Here is a 16,214-nt window from a genome sequence, read left to right as displayed (position 1 = left end):
AAAATCATGAATGAAAGAGGAGAGATCACAACTAACACCAAGGAAATACAAACTATTATAAGAACATACTATGAGCAACTCTACGGCAATAAATTTGACAATCTGGAAGAAATGGATGCATTCCTAGAAACATATAAACTACCACAACTGAACCATGAAGAAATAGAAAGCCTGAACAGACCCATAACCAATAAGGAGATTGAAACAGTCATTAAAAATCTCCAAACAAACAAAAGCCCAGGGCCAGACGGCTTCCCGGGGGAATTCTACCAAACATTTAAAGAAGAACTAATTCCTATTCTCCTGAAACTGTTCCAAAAAATAGAAATGGAAGGAAAACTTCCAAACTCATTTTATGAGGCCAGCATCACCTTGATCCCAAAACCAGACAAGGATCCCACCAAAAAAGAGAGCTATAGACCGATATCCTTGATGAACACAGATGCGAAAATACTCAACAAAATACTAGCCAATCGGATTCAACAGTACATTAAAAAGATTATTCACCACGACCAAGTGGGATTTATTCCAGGGCTGCAAGGTTGGTTCAACATCCGCAAATCAGTCAATGTGATACAACACATCAATAAAAGTAAGAACAAGAACCATATGATACTCTCAATAGATGCTGAAAAAGCATTTGACAAAGTACAACATCCCTTCCTGATCAAAACTCTTCAAAGTGTAGGGATAGAGGGCACATACCTCAATATCATCAAAGCCATCTATGAAAAACCCACCGCAAATATCATTCTCAATGGAGAAAAACTGAAAGCTTTTCCGCTAAGGTCAGGAACACGGCAGGGATGTCCATTATCACCACTGCTATTCAACATCGTACTAGAGGTCCTAGCCTCAGCAATCAGACAACAAAAGGAAATTAAAGGCATCCAAATCGGCAAAGAAGAAGTCAAATTATCACTCTTCGCAGATGATATGATACTCTATGTGGAAAACCCAAAAGACTCCACTCCAAAACTGCTAGAACTTATACAGGAATTCAGTAAAGTGTCAGGATATAAAATCAATGCACAGAAATCAGTTGCATTTCTCTACACCAACAGCAAGACAGAAGAAAGAGATATTAAGGAGTCAATCCCATTTACAATTGCATCCAAAACCATAAGATACCTAGGAATAAACCTAACCAAAGAGACACAGAATCTATACTCGGAAAACTATAAAGTACTCATGAAAGAAATTGAGGAAGACACAAAGAAATGGAAAAATGTTCCATGCTCCTGGATTGGAAGAATAAATATTGTGAAAATGTCTATGCTACCTAAAGCAATCTACACATTTAATGCAATTCCTATCAAAGTACCATCCATCTTTTTCAAAGAAATGGAACAAATAATTCTAAAATTTATATGGAACCAGAAAAGACCTCGAATAGCCAAAGGGATATTGAAAAAGAAAGCCAACGTTGGTGGCATCACAATTCCGGACTTCAACCTCTATTACAAAGCTGTCATCATCAAGACAGCATGGTACTGGCACAAAAACAGACACATAGATCAATGGAACAGAATAGAGAGCCCAGAAATAGACCCTCAACTCTATGGTCAACTAATCTTCGACAAAGCAGGAAAGAATGTCCAATGGAAAAAAGACAGCCTTTTCAATAAATGGTGCTGGGAAAATTGGACAGCCACATGCAGAAAAATGAAATTGGACCATTTCCTTACACCACACACAAAAATAGACTCAAAATGGATGAAGGACCTCAATGTACGAAAGGAATCCATCAAAATCCTTGAGGAGAACACGGGCAGCAACCTCTTCGACCTCTGCCGCAGCAACATCTTCCTAGGAACAACGCAAAAGGCAAGGGAAGCAAGGGAAAAAATGAACTACTGGGATTTCATCAAGATCAAAAGCTTTTGCACAGCAAAGGAAACAGTTAACAAAATCAAAAGACAACTGACAGAATGGGAGAAGATATTTGCAAACGACATATCAGATAAAGGACTAGTGTCCCGAATCTATAAAGAACTTAGCAAACTCAACACCCAAAGAACAAATAATCCAATCAAGAAATGGGCAGAAGACATGAACAGACATTTCTGCAAAGAAGACATCCAGATGGCCAACAGACACATGAAAAAGTGCTCCATATCACTCGGCATCAGGGAAATACAAATCAAAACCACAATGAGATATCACCTCACACCAGTCAGAATGGCTAAAATCAACAAGTCAGGAAATGACAGATGCTGGCGAGGATGCGGAGAAAGGGGAACCCTCCTACACTGTTGGTGGGAATGCAAGCTGGTGCAGCCACTCTGGAAAACAGCATGGAGGTTCCTCAAAATGTTGAAAATAGAACTGCCCTATGACCCAGCAATTGCACTATTGGGTATTTACCCTAAAGATACAAATGTAGTGATCCAAAGGGACACATGCACCCGAATGTTTATAGCAGCAATGTCCACAATAGCCAAACTATGGAAAGAACCTAGATGTCCATCAACAGATGAATGGATCAAGAAGATGTGGTATATATACACAATGGAATACTATGCAGCCATCAAAAGAAATGAAATCTTGCCATTTGCAACAACGTGGATGGAACTAGAGCGTATCATGCTTAGCGAAATAAGTCAAGCAGAGAAAGACAACTATCATATGATCTCCCTGATATGAGGAAGTGGTGATGCAACATGGAGGCTTAAGTGGGTAGAAGAATAAATGAAACAAGATGGGATTGGGAGGGAGACAAACCATAAGTGACTCTTAATCTCACAAAACAAACTGAGGGTTGCCGGGGGGAAGGGGTTGGGGAGAAGGGGGTGGGATTATGGACATTGGGGAGGGTATGTGATTTGGTGAGTGCTGTGAAGTGTGTAAACCCGGTGATTCACAGACCTGGGGATAAAAATATATGTATATAAAAAATATATGTTTATAAAAAATAAAAAATTAAAAAAAAAATTAAAAAAAATATATATATATTTAAGGATATATATTTTTCCATATATTTTTATGGCTTGACAGCTCATTTTTTATTAATAAATATTATTCCATTATAAAAAAAAAATATTACACATAGAGAAAGGAGCAGTGATACGACTAGAAAGCCTATGAAACAACAGAAAGTAATACACTCAGGCTTCATATTTTAATAGATCCTGGGTAAAGAGGCAAATCTAGGATAAAGTAAAAAATATTCAATAACATTTCAAGATTATGGAGCTATAATGAATAATTATTCAGGTAGAAATAAATTCACGTAAAAATAAATCAATAATTAGTTCCAGAAGATTCCAGAAAAGAAGAATAATGAGAAGATGTGGAAGAACACCATCATGAGTATCCATTATGAAATGGCATGGGTAAAATAGAAGGTAATGATAATGATACTTAATAAATAGTAATATGACACTAATAAATACTAACACTGATATAAATAAATATATATAAAGAACATACCTAATATCTGTATCTTGTTTTATAATTTACAGATTTCTTTCTCATACATTATTTCATTTATTGATCAAGGTAATCATTCCAAAGAAACATGAGAATTTGAAGTGGATGAAATAAAGTTAGTCAAATACTGCCTGTGTCACTCTGGATTTAGAGATGTGTGTCCAGAGTTGTCATCCTATGACCCATGAGGTAGACATTCTGGTGACTGATAACAAGTGTAGAACTAGAAAATGATTCAAGATAATATTTAAAGAAATTTAAAAGAGTCTGATATATTCTCCTTATTTTTTGTAATAAAAATTCATGTATATAATCTCATAACAGTAGGAAGGACCTTCATGAATTTGAAGTCAAGGAGGTTTGGTTTCTGATCTTAATTCTTTAAGTGATGGAAACTATCAATTGAATTCTTTGGCCTTTATTTATCTGTAAAATAAGAGGTTTGGATAAGATCAGCAGTTCTCGGTTGGGGGTGCACTGCCCTCAGGGTGTGTTAGGAACACACCTATGGCATTTTCCTATGGCAGGCTCTCAAGTAGTCAGTCTGCGGCATGGTGAAGTGCTGGCTGTAGGAATGTCTCATAGGCTCTTTCTGTGATTCAGGCTATTCACATCTACTTCTTCAGAAGTTACTCATCTTTACTTACTCACTTATTGAAGGAGGACACCACGGAGCAGGTTTTAGTCAGGGAAATGTTAATTTCCTTTCCTTTTCGTTCCCTGTTCCCTTCCTTTCCTCTTCCCTTCCTTTTCCCTCCCCTCCCCTCCCCGCCCCTTCCCTTCCCTTTTCCCTTCCCTTCCCTTTCCTCTCCTTTCCTTTTGCTCATTTTTTTCTAAGTTAAAGAAAAGCTAGGCAGATTTCTTTAAGGAAATACCTTAAATATTCAGATGCTTCATTCAAAGGGAAGATAGTCTGTATCTACACTGTGAGACATTCCAGTGACTTGAAAGGAAGAATCCTAACACTAGGATAGATAATAGCCACTAAAATCAGTGCTGCCTGAATAATCTTAAAATAATAATGCAAGATACCTGGCCATAGCATGAGACTAAACCTTACTGATCAGTTTTCTGTTGCTATTTTGTTTTATCCAATTTCATTTAGGTTTACTAAACCAAACCATTCAGCCTTGATATATAACCTTCCTTAGGAGAAACTCAAAAGTATTTTCAAGCGCCATTGACTTTTACTGGAGTTTTTCAAGCAAAACTGTTTACCAAGTGTTAAACACTTTATTTATACTCTCACTGGATAGTTTAGCTTCAATTGAAGATGTTGGAAAATTCTCAGGAAGTGAGGTGTGCCTCATAAAATGAGTTATTTTTCTCTATTTTAGGATTATTGCTGAAGTCACAAAGCTTCGTGGTTTTTGAGTTTGGAATGGTTCCTGTGCTTTTATCCTTTCTGAAGTACATCAAACAGAAATGATAAAGAAAGGCACCCCAGCACTGCTCTGACCTGCTGGAATATCTCTGGAGAAATTTTGGTTGCCAAAGATTGCTTCTCCGACTTTGGAAAGGAAAAAGTTTATTTGGGATAAGTCAAGATAAGCATCTAGCCTTGGTAGAAGTCTCTGTGACCCCAAACTACCAACTTCTGGGAACCTTACCCTTTGCTAATCTTAGCCTGCAGATTTCTCTGAGCTTAATCTGGCTCAGTGGAGCAGCAGCCATTGAGACTGTGAGATGTGAGAAAAGAAAGTTTCATAGATTTAAAATGACTGGTTGTGGTAGAGTGTAAAGTATCTAAAAGAAAAAGTGAAATTTAAAAAAGTCTGCACCCTTTCAGATTTTGCATAATGAGGATTTTGAGAGCAATAGATAATAACCATGTAATTGATTTCATTCTTAGGGAACTCGAAATACCAGTAGAAAAAACACATTCACCTTTATTTTTAGAAGTGAATGTTTCTTGCAATGGTTTGAAGAGGTTTCTTATAGATTGGATGCAAATTATATCTGCAAAATGTGATGAAAACAGTGATTTGCAGCAGTGTTCTTCCTAGCTGCACCTGTGCTCAGTCATAAACAGCATAAAGGACCCCAGAAGTACCATCTACTTACCACCACAGTGGAGGGTAGACAGGGCAGTACTTGGGCAAAATTATAAGGCACAGAAGGTAAGATTTTAAAAAATTCTAAACTTCTTTGTATTTATTGGAAGGACCTCTTTAAAAAACAATATTCCTCTCCATTATCAAGGCTCCTTCTCCTCCTTAAAAAATACCCAGAGATGTCCTTCCATCTGCCCTCTTAACTTGCTGTTTTGAATTCAGCATAAATGAATGTGAGTTTCTCTTACTGTATAGTGTATTTGTATTTGGAACCATTTCTCTAAATCTTTGTTTTCTCATTAGGATATAAGCACCATTAAGATAGGTATTTTTTAGCTTTTGTTCTACCGATGTATTCCCCAAAGCTGTGCACACGGTTGGTGCTCAAAAGCATCTGCGGGGTGGATTTGAATTTACAATGAAATTATTCAGAGGCAGAATGCCTGATTTTGTCTTTAATTTGGTTTGAGTACTTTAGATGGGGGGGGGGAGCACAGAAAAATTGAGGTGAGCCATCTTAGATGACTTTGCAGCCAGGTAAAGCAAAATCAGCTCCATAAGTTGGTAAGTTACAGGTAGAATTCTGCCACACAGTCTTTGTCTTTTGAGATGGGAAAGAAAAGCTGTGGGCACCATCGGATGGTGAATGTGCCATGCCACCCCCCCACATCGCCCCCAATCCAGGGCCTCTCTGCTATGTGGCTCAGGGCCTATGACCCTGGCCACTAAAGAGCAGAATATTGAGATATACAACATCCGACCTGTTTTGGTGACTGACCTTCCACCTCCCTCCTGAAACCTGGAGGTGTTCTAGGTGAGAAATTCCCCGCCGCTCATTCTAGGCGCCTCTCTTGCATACTACTCTGCATGTTCTCCACTCCCATTTACATTCTTTTTCCTGCTCTTGCAAGGATTTTGCCTTCTGTCCCCATGTCTCTCCTTCCTTTCTTTGGGTACAAGGCCTTCAGGGCTGGGAAACAAGAATATGATCTCATTGCCAGCTATATATGAATATCCTGTACCTTTCTGTCACAACCTAGGCTTCAAATATTTTAGCACTGTCTGTTGCATGTGGTGAAATTTATGGTAACTTCTGTTCCTTGAACATCAGCCTTATGAGAAATACAATGAGTTTCATCCTTAAAACACACTCACCAGGTCAGCATTTATTAACAGTTGAGGAAATTTGGACAGAGAGAAGTTGCTAGTTATAATCTAAATTCTCTAATTCCTTAGATGTGACATTTCTAGTCTAGGTAGTTTGCTTATTCCTTGAACTAAATAGAAGGAACATTGTTAAGAAGAGGTTTTTGTTTTTGTTTTTAAAGATTTTATTTATTTATTTGTCATAGAGAAGCGAGAGCAAGCACAGGCAGACAAAGTGGCAGGCAGAGGCAGAGGGAGAAGCAGGCTCCCTGCCAAGCAAGGAGCCAGATGTGGGACTCGATCCCAGGACACTGGGATCATGACCTGAGCCGAAGGCAGCTGCTTAACCAACTGAGCCATCCAGGCGTCCCTATTTAAAATAGGTAGAGAATTTGTTTGATTTCTTATTAATAGTTCACTCTGGGGATGCTTGGATGGCTCAGTGGGTTAGGCATCTGCCTTTGCCTTGGATCACGATCACAGATCATGATCACAGATCACGATCACGATCCCAGAGTTGAGATCAAGTCAGAACTGGGCTCCTTGCTCAACAGGCAGCCTTCTTCCTCTCTTCTCCCCCTGCTTGTGCTCCTTTCTCTCTGACCAATAAATAAATAAAATCTTAAAAAAAAAAAAAAAAGAGTTCACTCTACAGATCAAAGAAACTGAATTGATTTTTGACCTAACATACTTAAATTGGACTAGTTAAGTTTAGATATATATATAAAAGGCAGAAATTCTTTCTGTTTAGAAACTTGTAATTAATCATAAAGAGGAGTGATTGATTTGTATCTCTTTCAGCTTCCCATTTCCATCCCTTTCCCCTATTGTCCTGTTCTGAGCCAGCTCATGTGTTTGGAATATTGCTCATTCATTCAGGGAGGCAGGTTTCCATACCAGCACCACACTGCTCTGTTGTCACAGTCGAAACTCCATCCTGCTCATTTGTTCCATTACTGTATCCCACAGGGGACTCATTGAAGTAGTGGAAACCAGAGATTCCAAACTGGTGGCCAAAGGGGTGCATCTGGCCCTCAGAGGTATGTGATTTATTAAAAAAAAAAAAAAAGGGCCAGCATTTATATATTAGGAGAATTCTCAAAAAATCCTGCTTTCTAGATTAAAAAAAAATACAACAAAACAAAACTAGGTGCTCTGGCAACAATTAGTGGGAAATGAGTATCTGCTGACCTGTTTATTTAGGCACATTCTTTCCAGTCAGCCAGAGTCTCCATCACTCTGTATTGTGTTCCTGACCCTAAGACTGCATTTTCCATGTGCACTGTTAAAGAGTAAGTATGTGACACTGGAATGTTACAATTCTTTTTTTTTTTTTTAAAGATTTTATTTATTTATTTGACAGAGAGATCACAAGTAGAGAGAGGCAGGCAGAGAGAGAGAGAGGAGGAAGCAGGCTCCCCGCTGAGCAGAGAGCCTGATGCAGGACTCAGTCCCAGGACCCCGAGATCATGACCTGAGCTGAAGGCAGCGGCTTAACCCACTGAGGCACCCAGGCGCCCCTGGAATGTTACAATTCTTATGATAGGTCCACTTCATTCCACTCCACCTATCACCCTGTAGAACCCAAGGTGTGCAAACTGTTGTAACAGTCTCTGTCTCAGAAGAGTAGTTCATTGGTGCACTCCTTGCCATTTATTAACCCAAGAACTCCTTCTGTAATGCCATCTCACCCTTAGGTGATGCAGTAATCTGGTGACCTTTGCTAAGAGAAAAGGCATTTCTCTGGAATAGGATTTGAAGCCCTCTCTATTCCGGTGATGCAAGATCAAATCCTTAAAGGAGCAGGGTTTGCCTCAGAGATGTGAATTCCATCTATTTCCCCACAGTGTTTAGGTCTCAGGAAGCTCAGAGGTGGTTCAGGATGGTGTTCAAGGTCCTTCATACTTATGGTTAAGAACCTTGCTCAAGGTCACACAGTTAAGAGAAAGAACCAATATTCAAAGGCACTCTAAATTTTTGTGCCCAAGTTCCAGAAATATTTGTCAAATGCACACCTGAATCTGTAAGATAACATATAACATTAGCCATATCATACAATTATCAAGATTAATTTAGAACCTCAGAAATTAGAGAACTGCCTTGATTTCTCTCTCTTTTTAGCATCCCTGACTAATTGATTTTGTTTTCATAATGCATCTCAGATCTGTCCATTCCTTCCATCTCCCGGTCACCAGCTGAGTCCAAGCAGTTACCATCTCTCAGCTGGCCTGGTACAATAGTATCTGAACCAGCCTCTGTGCTTCCACTGCTGTGCCCTCTGCTGTCTCTTCTCCACATTGCAGCTACAGTGCACTAGACACATTCTTAGGGCTCCCAGGGAAACTTTCTGAATCCTTAATGTGGCCCACAAGGCCCTGCCTGGGCTTCTTGGCCTGGTCTTCACCCTTACCTGCATGGTTCTGCACATCCTCTAGAGAAGCTCATTCTGCTTCAGGGCCTTCCTAGCTATGGCCTGGGATAGTCTTTTATTTTTTCTTTCTTCAATTTTTTATTTAAATTTCAGTCAGTGAACATACAATATAGTATTAGTCTCAGGTATAAAATTTAGTCGTTCCTTACTTATGTGTACATAACACCCAGTGCTCATCATTGCCTGGGATAGTCTTATCATTCCTTTTTTTTTTTTTTTTTTTTTTTTGCTTATTTAGCCCAAATTGATTCTTTCCAAAATTCCTTAGAGAGATTATTCATAACTCTAGTTCTTTGGTACGTGTGTACACACACACAAACACACACACAGAGACAACACATTTCCTTACCATTCTTTGCTTTTCCTTCATATTACTTCTCATTCTTTGTAGCTATATAATTAATTAATTATATCACTATTTGATTGTCAAACTCCTGAACAGGGAGTGGCCCCAGCACTGAGCACAGGTCATGTTCTTAACAGGTATTTGTTGAATTCTATAAGGTGAATGCAGGGACATGGGGTTTCCAGAAAGCTGATTCTGAGTCACATTTTCTTTAATGGAAGTGCTTGATAAATCGTATAGAGAGTCTCCCAGAAGAATATATGCTCTGACTGGAAAAGACTATGGCCCAGAAAAATTGGAAAATTTCTTGGATCACACAAGTGTCATTGCATATGGAGGGAATGGGAAAATTTGAGGAAATACAACTGAATTTGTGTGGGATTAGTTATAGGATTGAGAGTGCTAATCAAAGTTGACTCTCTTGTTTATGGTTTTCTCAGGTCATTTTCATACTTTCCTGGGGTAGGTAATATTATCCTCAGTTTGTAGTATAGATACAACTCTGGTATCCCTGGCAGCCTTACTTTCCATTGGAGAACTAGTCACTGGGGAGGGCCTCACTGAGCTAGGTTCTTTCTGCTATGTGTGCTCAACTCACTTCTGAGAAGTTTATGTCCCCTTGGCTAAATAGGGTGAAATCTTAATTTAACTGACAAGGTGTATGAGAGCTAGGTAGAAGAGTGCGATTGTCTTCTTCAGCTATTCTGTAACCTCTGGAAACACTGAAGTACTAAATAAATAAATAAATAAATAAATAACAGTTGTTTCAGACAGAGTAGAAGTTTACAATGTGACGGTAATATTAGGTTTTACACTTCTCAGAGTGCTAGTACCCCACTCTTAGAAAGTATTTACTAAAATACACATATCATGAACTTGTTTTTCCTTATCCTGGTACATAGAGCTATGAGGTATTAGGTGGCTTTGAACATTGACCTTTCCCGTCTCATTCTATTGGCACTTTGTAATTTAACTTGTTGCCGAATTATTAGCAGTTAATCTTAGTGGTGTGCATATAGTGAAGTGAACAGAAATTTGAGGTTTAATCTCTTCCGAATTCTTATGGACTCCATGAGGTTCTTGGTAAGTTTCTCAATTTGTTTGAAAGTCTTAAAGACTAAATGTGTAGTGTGAGTTAAGAATAACACACAAGTTAAGAATAGTTGAAGATGCCATTGTTAATGGCTAACAAAAACAAGATTTAGCAACAGTTGAATCAACAGGTTCATAAACAGTTCCCTGTGGCTATGTGTGGTAAACCCAACTTCTGAGAGTGGAATAAAGTAAAATTTTCCTTCATAGATGTTCATGAATGAAACAGAAGTTTTCTTGTCATGTCATTTTTCTGTGTACATGAGATTTCTGAAATAATCCTCTTCATATTAGAAATTAGAGTCTGTGGATCCTTGAAAAAACTGTTCTATATTGAGCATGCATGTGTGCAAGCGCACAAACACACACACACACACACACCGGAGGTGACTGACATTCTGTCAGGATGGCTTGCATATGTGGTGATACAATCTGCATTCCAGTCTTCAATGGGCTTTGCCAGCATTGCTGATCTTGTTCATTGAGCCGTGTGCATATGGCCCACAGATACCCGTAGCACCGGCACAGTCTTCACTCAGTCATCCAGGGACATATAAAAGTCATGAATATTCAGGGTACAAATTTTCTCATGATCATTCTTAAGGAAACATATTGTGGAGGATAATCAAAACTAAGTGAAGCAGAAATGATAGACATTTCTTTTTTTAAAAAGGATTCCTTCAAACAGTGGCAAAATTGGTCCAATCCTTATGTTTTTTCCCCATTGAAAGCTTCTTTTAGTGAGGGGGATTGTGAGGTTTTAAATGGAAAATAATGATGGTAGAAGAAAATGTAAGGAAAACAGATGAAAAAGACAATCACTTGTTCTGAAGATGGTTAACGAGCTCCTGATCGAAAGGGTTCCCTAAAAAACACTGAGTGATACTTTACTTATGGGTCCACCTCAGTTCCTCCTGAATCAGTCACAAAAAAGAAGTGAACTTTTATGTAGTACTTTCTATGGTGTACTCTCTTGCTTTATCATGAAAAAACAAAATAAACAACAACAACAACAAAAACCCTTTAAAATGCACAGATCCACCACTTGAATGTTAACCCTATTCTGCTGAACCTGCAGAATGCTCTGGCTTTGGCCACCTGGGAATTAGAATTATATTGTGATCTTCTGAGAGCCCTGCGGCATGGAGTATGCTGTGGGAGGTAGAAAAGAAATAGGAGAGGTGGCCCTTGTTCTCAAGAGGCTCACAATTTAATTTGAGAGAAATTGCCTCACCCTTTCATACACATGCTCTTGAGCTATCTTTGAAACAGGGATTAATTATTTATCTAAGGTTTACTGGGAAAGAAAAAACTTCTTATACATTTCTATATTCTGAAGATCCAACAAATCAAGGAATTATAGAATGTCAGAAGCAGGAAGGTACATTAAGAATCTCTTTGGTCTATCCTCTTAAAGTGCCAATTGGAGCATTCTTTTGAAATACCGTGAAGGAAAATTTTAGAGCATTTTTGAAACTGAAATGAGTAAGTTACCCAGTTATTAAATAATTTTATATGAACAAGTTTCAAGTGACTAAAATGTCTAGGCTAATCTGAATGCCAAGGACAAGCAGAGATTTTTAATCAAAGAAGCTTATGTCTTTAACCTCGTCTTTTGAGCACTGGAGAGAAAACTAGAGAAATAATGTTAGAGTAATGTGAGTAGGAATTATATATGTATATTTTTCTGAAAACTTTAGTCCATAAAATTTTGACTGAGGAACTTACCTAATTGACACCTTAAATTAAGAAGTTATGAAAGAACTTGTATTCCATTTTATATACTAATTCAGAAAACATGGTCTTTTCCTGGAGTGAAAACTTTTAACAAACCAGAGGTGTGATGTACACAGCAGTCCTGTAATGTACTATTATTATTGTGCTGATTAAGACAAGGGGTCTCACAGAGGTTAAGCGATTATGAAGGTTACAGAACTTCTGAGTGGTACAACTACCATCTTGAAACTCAGTCTCTCTGATGACCAGAGCTAGAGTTCAGGATACTGACTACAGTCAGCTTGTTCTTAGCAGTTAAGGTATAACATCTGAAAATGGTCTTGCATACCCAAATTTACAAAAAAAGACAAGCAAGCAAACAAAGAAACAAACAAAAACAAAAACAGAGGACTTCTCTCCCTATTTCTGTATGGCAAGAGATTCAATTTGCAGCCCACTTCAGGGTCCCTGGCTGCCCTGAATCCTGGCTGTGAGTTATCAGGAGAAAAAAATGATCAGCTCACCATGGCTTTGGTTTGGTGGTGCTTTGAACTTTGATATTCCTTCCCAATTCACCTGCTGTTCTTTTTAGAGCCCCCAACACCTGTTCCTGTTGTTACACTGTCAGATGCGTTCAGTGAGACAGAAACTTCTTACACAAATTAGAAATTTATATTATTTATAGAATGGGAAAGACTTGGGAAATAGTATGGTTCATCGTGTCTTTTTAAATTTTTAAAATTTTATTTAAACTCAATTCAATAACATATATCATTAGTTTCAGAGGTACAGTTCAGTTATTCATCAGTTGCATGTAACACCCAGTGCTCATTTCATCACATGCCCTCCTTAATGTCCATCACCCAGTGACGCCATCCCCTCACCCCCACCCCTCCAGCAACCTTTAATTTGTTTCCTTTAGTTAAGAGTCTCTTATGGTTTTTCTCCCCACTGATTCATCTTATATAATTCCCCCCTCCCCTATGATCTTCTGTTTTGTTTCTTAAATTCTATATACGAGTGAAGTTATGATAATTTCTTTCTTTGATGACTTATTTTGCTTAGCATAATACCCTCTAGTTCCATACACATAGTTGCAGACTGTGGGATTTTATCTTTTGATGGCCGAGTAATATTCCATTGTATATATACACATATATACCACATCTTCTTTAACGTTGTCTGTCGATGGACATCTGGGCTCTTTCTGTAGTCTGGCTGTTGTGGACATTGCTGCTCTAAACAGAGGGGTGAGGGTGCCCCATCTATCTTTATATCACAGAATCACAAGACTTCCAGACCAGGAGCTTCTTTCTTCTTAGCAGTCTGTAGAGAAGGACTTTTCATATCATCCTTTCCTAGCTCCTTCCAGTGTTGGATCATCCTGTTGGTCAGAAAATTTCATAGATAAGGATGAAATCTTTATTGGTAAAGGAAATTCTTATTTTAACATTTCACTTAATAAAATTCACCAATTTTTGAGTGCCTACAATAGTTGAAAGTCTGGTATTTTGAGAATGAACATTCTGGTTGTCAGCCTCCTTCTGCTAGTACATATCACCACTTACTCCTCAGCATTAGGCTGGACAAACTAATTTGGCTTCTCTTTGGAGAATTGCTCTTGTAACATAGTCCCTCAAGAGAAGTTTTCTCACCTGTACTTAGCACTGAGCAGGACAAACATCCAATAAATGCTCCTAAGCTTGGGACGACTTGTCTTGAGGTTACAGCCTTTAGAAGTAAGGCACTAAAGTTAAAGAAATGTAGGGAATATTAACATTTTTTTCTTTTTTTTATTTTAAATTTTTATTTTTTATAAACATATGATCTCCCTGATATGAGGAAGTGGTGATGCAACATGGGGGCTTAAGTGGGTACGAGAAGAATAAATGAAACAAGATGGGATTGGGAGGGAATATTAACATTTTTAAAGAAAGAACAAACGGAGGTGTTTTCACTATCTTTCCAGATATACACTCCATTCTAAAAACTTAACCTTCATCAGAAATCCCCTCATTCTAATTTTTTGAAGGCATAGACATTTTGTGTTTCCATGTTTCACTGCAAATGTTGTCCATTGGGCCCATGGGTCTACTATTTCTCTACTATTCTAGTAGAGATGTATTTCTTTACTATTAGGAAGAGTCTGTAGAAAGACCCAACTTCTTTCTCATAACCTAGTTCAGTAATGCTTAGCAATGTCAGGGTTAATATGTCAGTCCAGGCTGACTTGTTAACATGGAGAGAATAACAGGGACACAAAAATGATGTGATTTGGTGTGATGATATGGGGAAATAACTTTAGATCCCATTGATGCTGTTAACAATCTAATCTAGTATTATTTTCTTTCTTGTTCTTATTCTTTCCCACGTCTTTCATCTTTTTGCCTGAAGGGGAGAAGTGCCTCCCATCTACCTATATGTATGGGAATGTTTTTGCATAGAAAGTCTCTGATTTTCTTTCAATGATCAAGGCAAAAGTATGCATTCTGCTCTTTAGTTACATAATCTAAATGTAAGCATGAAGAAAACAAAAACAGTGCAGACCATGGAGAGGCAGTGCTGCTGATCTGTTGTTTGTGAGCTTTTCCCAGAACAATGTGTAAAATCTGGAATTCCCTGACAGTTACTTGTTCTACTTGACATTGCATGGAGACCTTAATATTTAAACTGTATTTCACTTCCATTTAATCTGAAGACATGGGCCTATGGAAAATAGGTGAAAATAAAACTGTAGTTTAGATCGTCAGAGATAAGGAACCACCTCTTCTTTAAAGAATAAAAAAGTCATTCATTGATGGGTCCAAATTTATTGCCTTAAGATCTTAAACTAAATTTTATATTTGCACATGGCAAAGTCTTTTTATTTCTGCTCAATTAAAAAAAAAAACCTACTTGAATTGCCAACTAAGTAATGTTGAGTTACTGGATTCATTTACTACCAATCTGAAAGCTAAATTGGGGGGGAAAAGTCTCCTGTAATGAATATCCAGGTGGTAGACTTGCTGAAGCACTGTAGCATTATGGCACTCAGAAAGTAATCCTCAAATCTGTTGTCAAGTATTTGGCCTTAGGTAAAGGGGTCTGATAAGAGGTACACTGAGTACTATGGCTTTATGAACAAGGACTAATACCTTGCTTTTAGATGCTCCATTTAGCAGTTGGGCATAAGTTGCATAAAAATTTGCACAATGGGAAGGCTTTGACAAAGTAGTATGTGCTAGCTCTTGTGTCTTAGAAATGATGCAATATTTAGTTCTGATTAATTACATGAGAAGGTGAATGTTATGGGTTGAATGTTTGTGTCCCTCCAGAATTACCCCTTACCCCCAAAATGGTAGTATTTGGGGAGGGGGGTCTTCAGGAGATAACTTGGTTTAGATGTGGTCATGAAGGATGGAATTATAAGAAAAGAAAAGAGACAAGATCTTTTTCTTTCTGCCATATGAAGATATAGCAAGCCAGGAAGAGAGTCCCCACCAGGAACTCAGTCAGCTGGCAGCTTGATCTTAGAATTCCTGGCCTCCAGAACTGTGAGACAGAAATTCCTCTTGCTTAAGCCACCCAGTTGATGGACTTTGTTATGGCAGCCCGAGCTAACTATTCCAGTGAGCTACAGAAGTGAAAATGTAGTAAGAACATTTGAAATCACCACACTTTCGTTAGTTCTTGGCTTGGTTAGAGTGTTAATATAGAAAGAAAAAAAATTTAAGCTTTTGAAGCTGCTTAAATTGAATCTTAATAATTCTGAAGAAAAATAATTGATAGATGTTGAATTGCCTATCATTACTGGCAACTGTTAGACTTCTGACTTTCAAATAAAATCTCAGATAGACTAAAACCTCAAAGCAATATAACCTTAATTAATTTTCAAACTTAATTTTTTTCTTCAGAATTTTGTATAAGGTATTTTTATGGCATTTGGTAATTTTCCAGTCACTTTGATACAGACTATTAGAAATTGTTATTTCAATTGAAAGTAAAAAGGGGAGCATGA

This window comes from Mustela lutreola, chromosome 13 (genome assembly GCF_030435805.1).
Source record: "Mustela lutreola isolate mMusLut2 chromosome 13, mMusLut2.pri, whole genome shotgun sequence".
Taxonomy (NCBI): Eukaryota; Metazoa; Chordata; class Mammalia; order Carnivora; family Mustelidae; genus Mustela; species Mustela lutreola.
Note: the sequence above shows the minus strand (reverse complement) of the source record.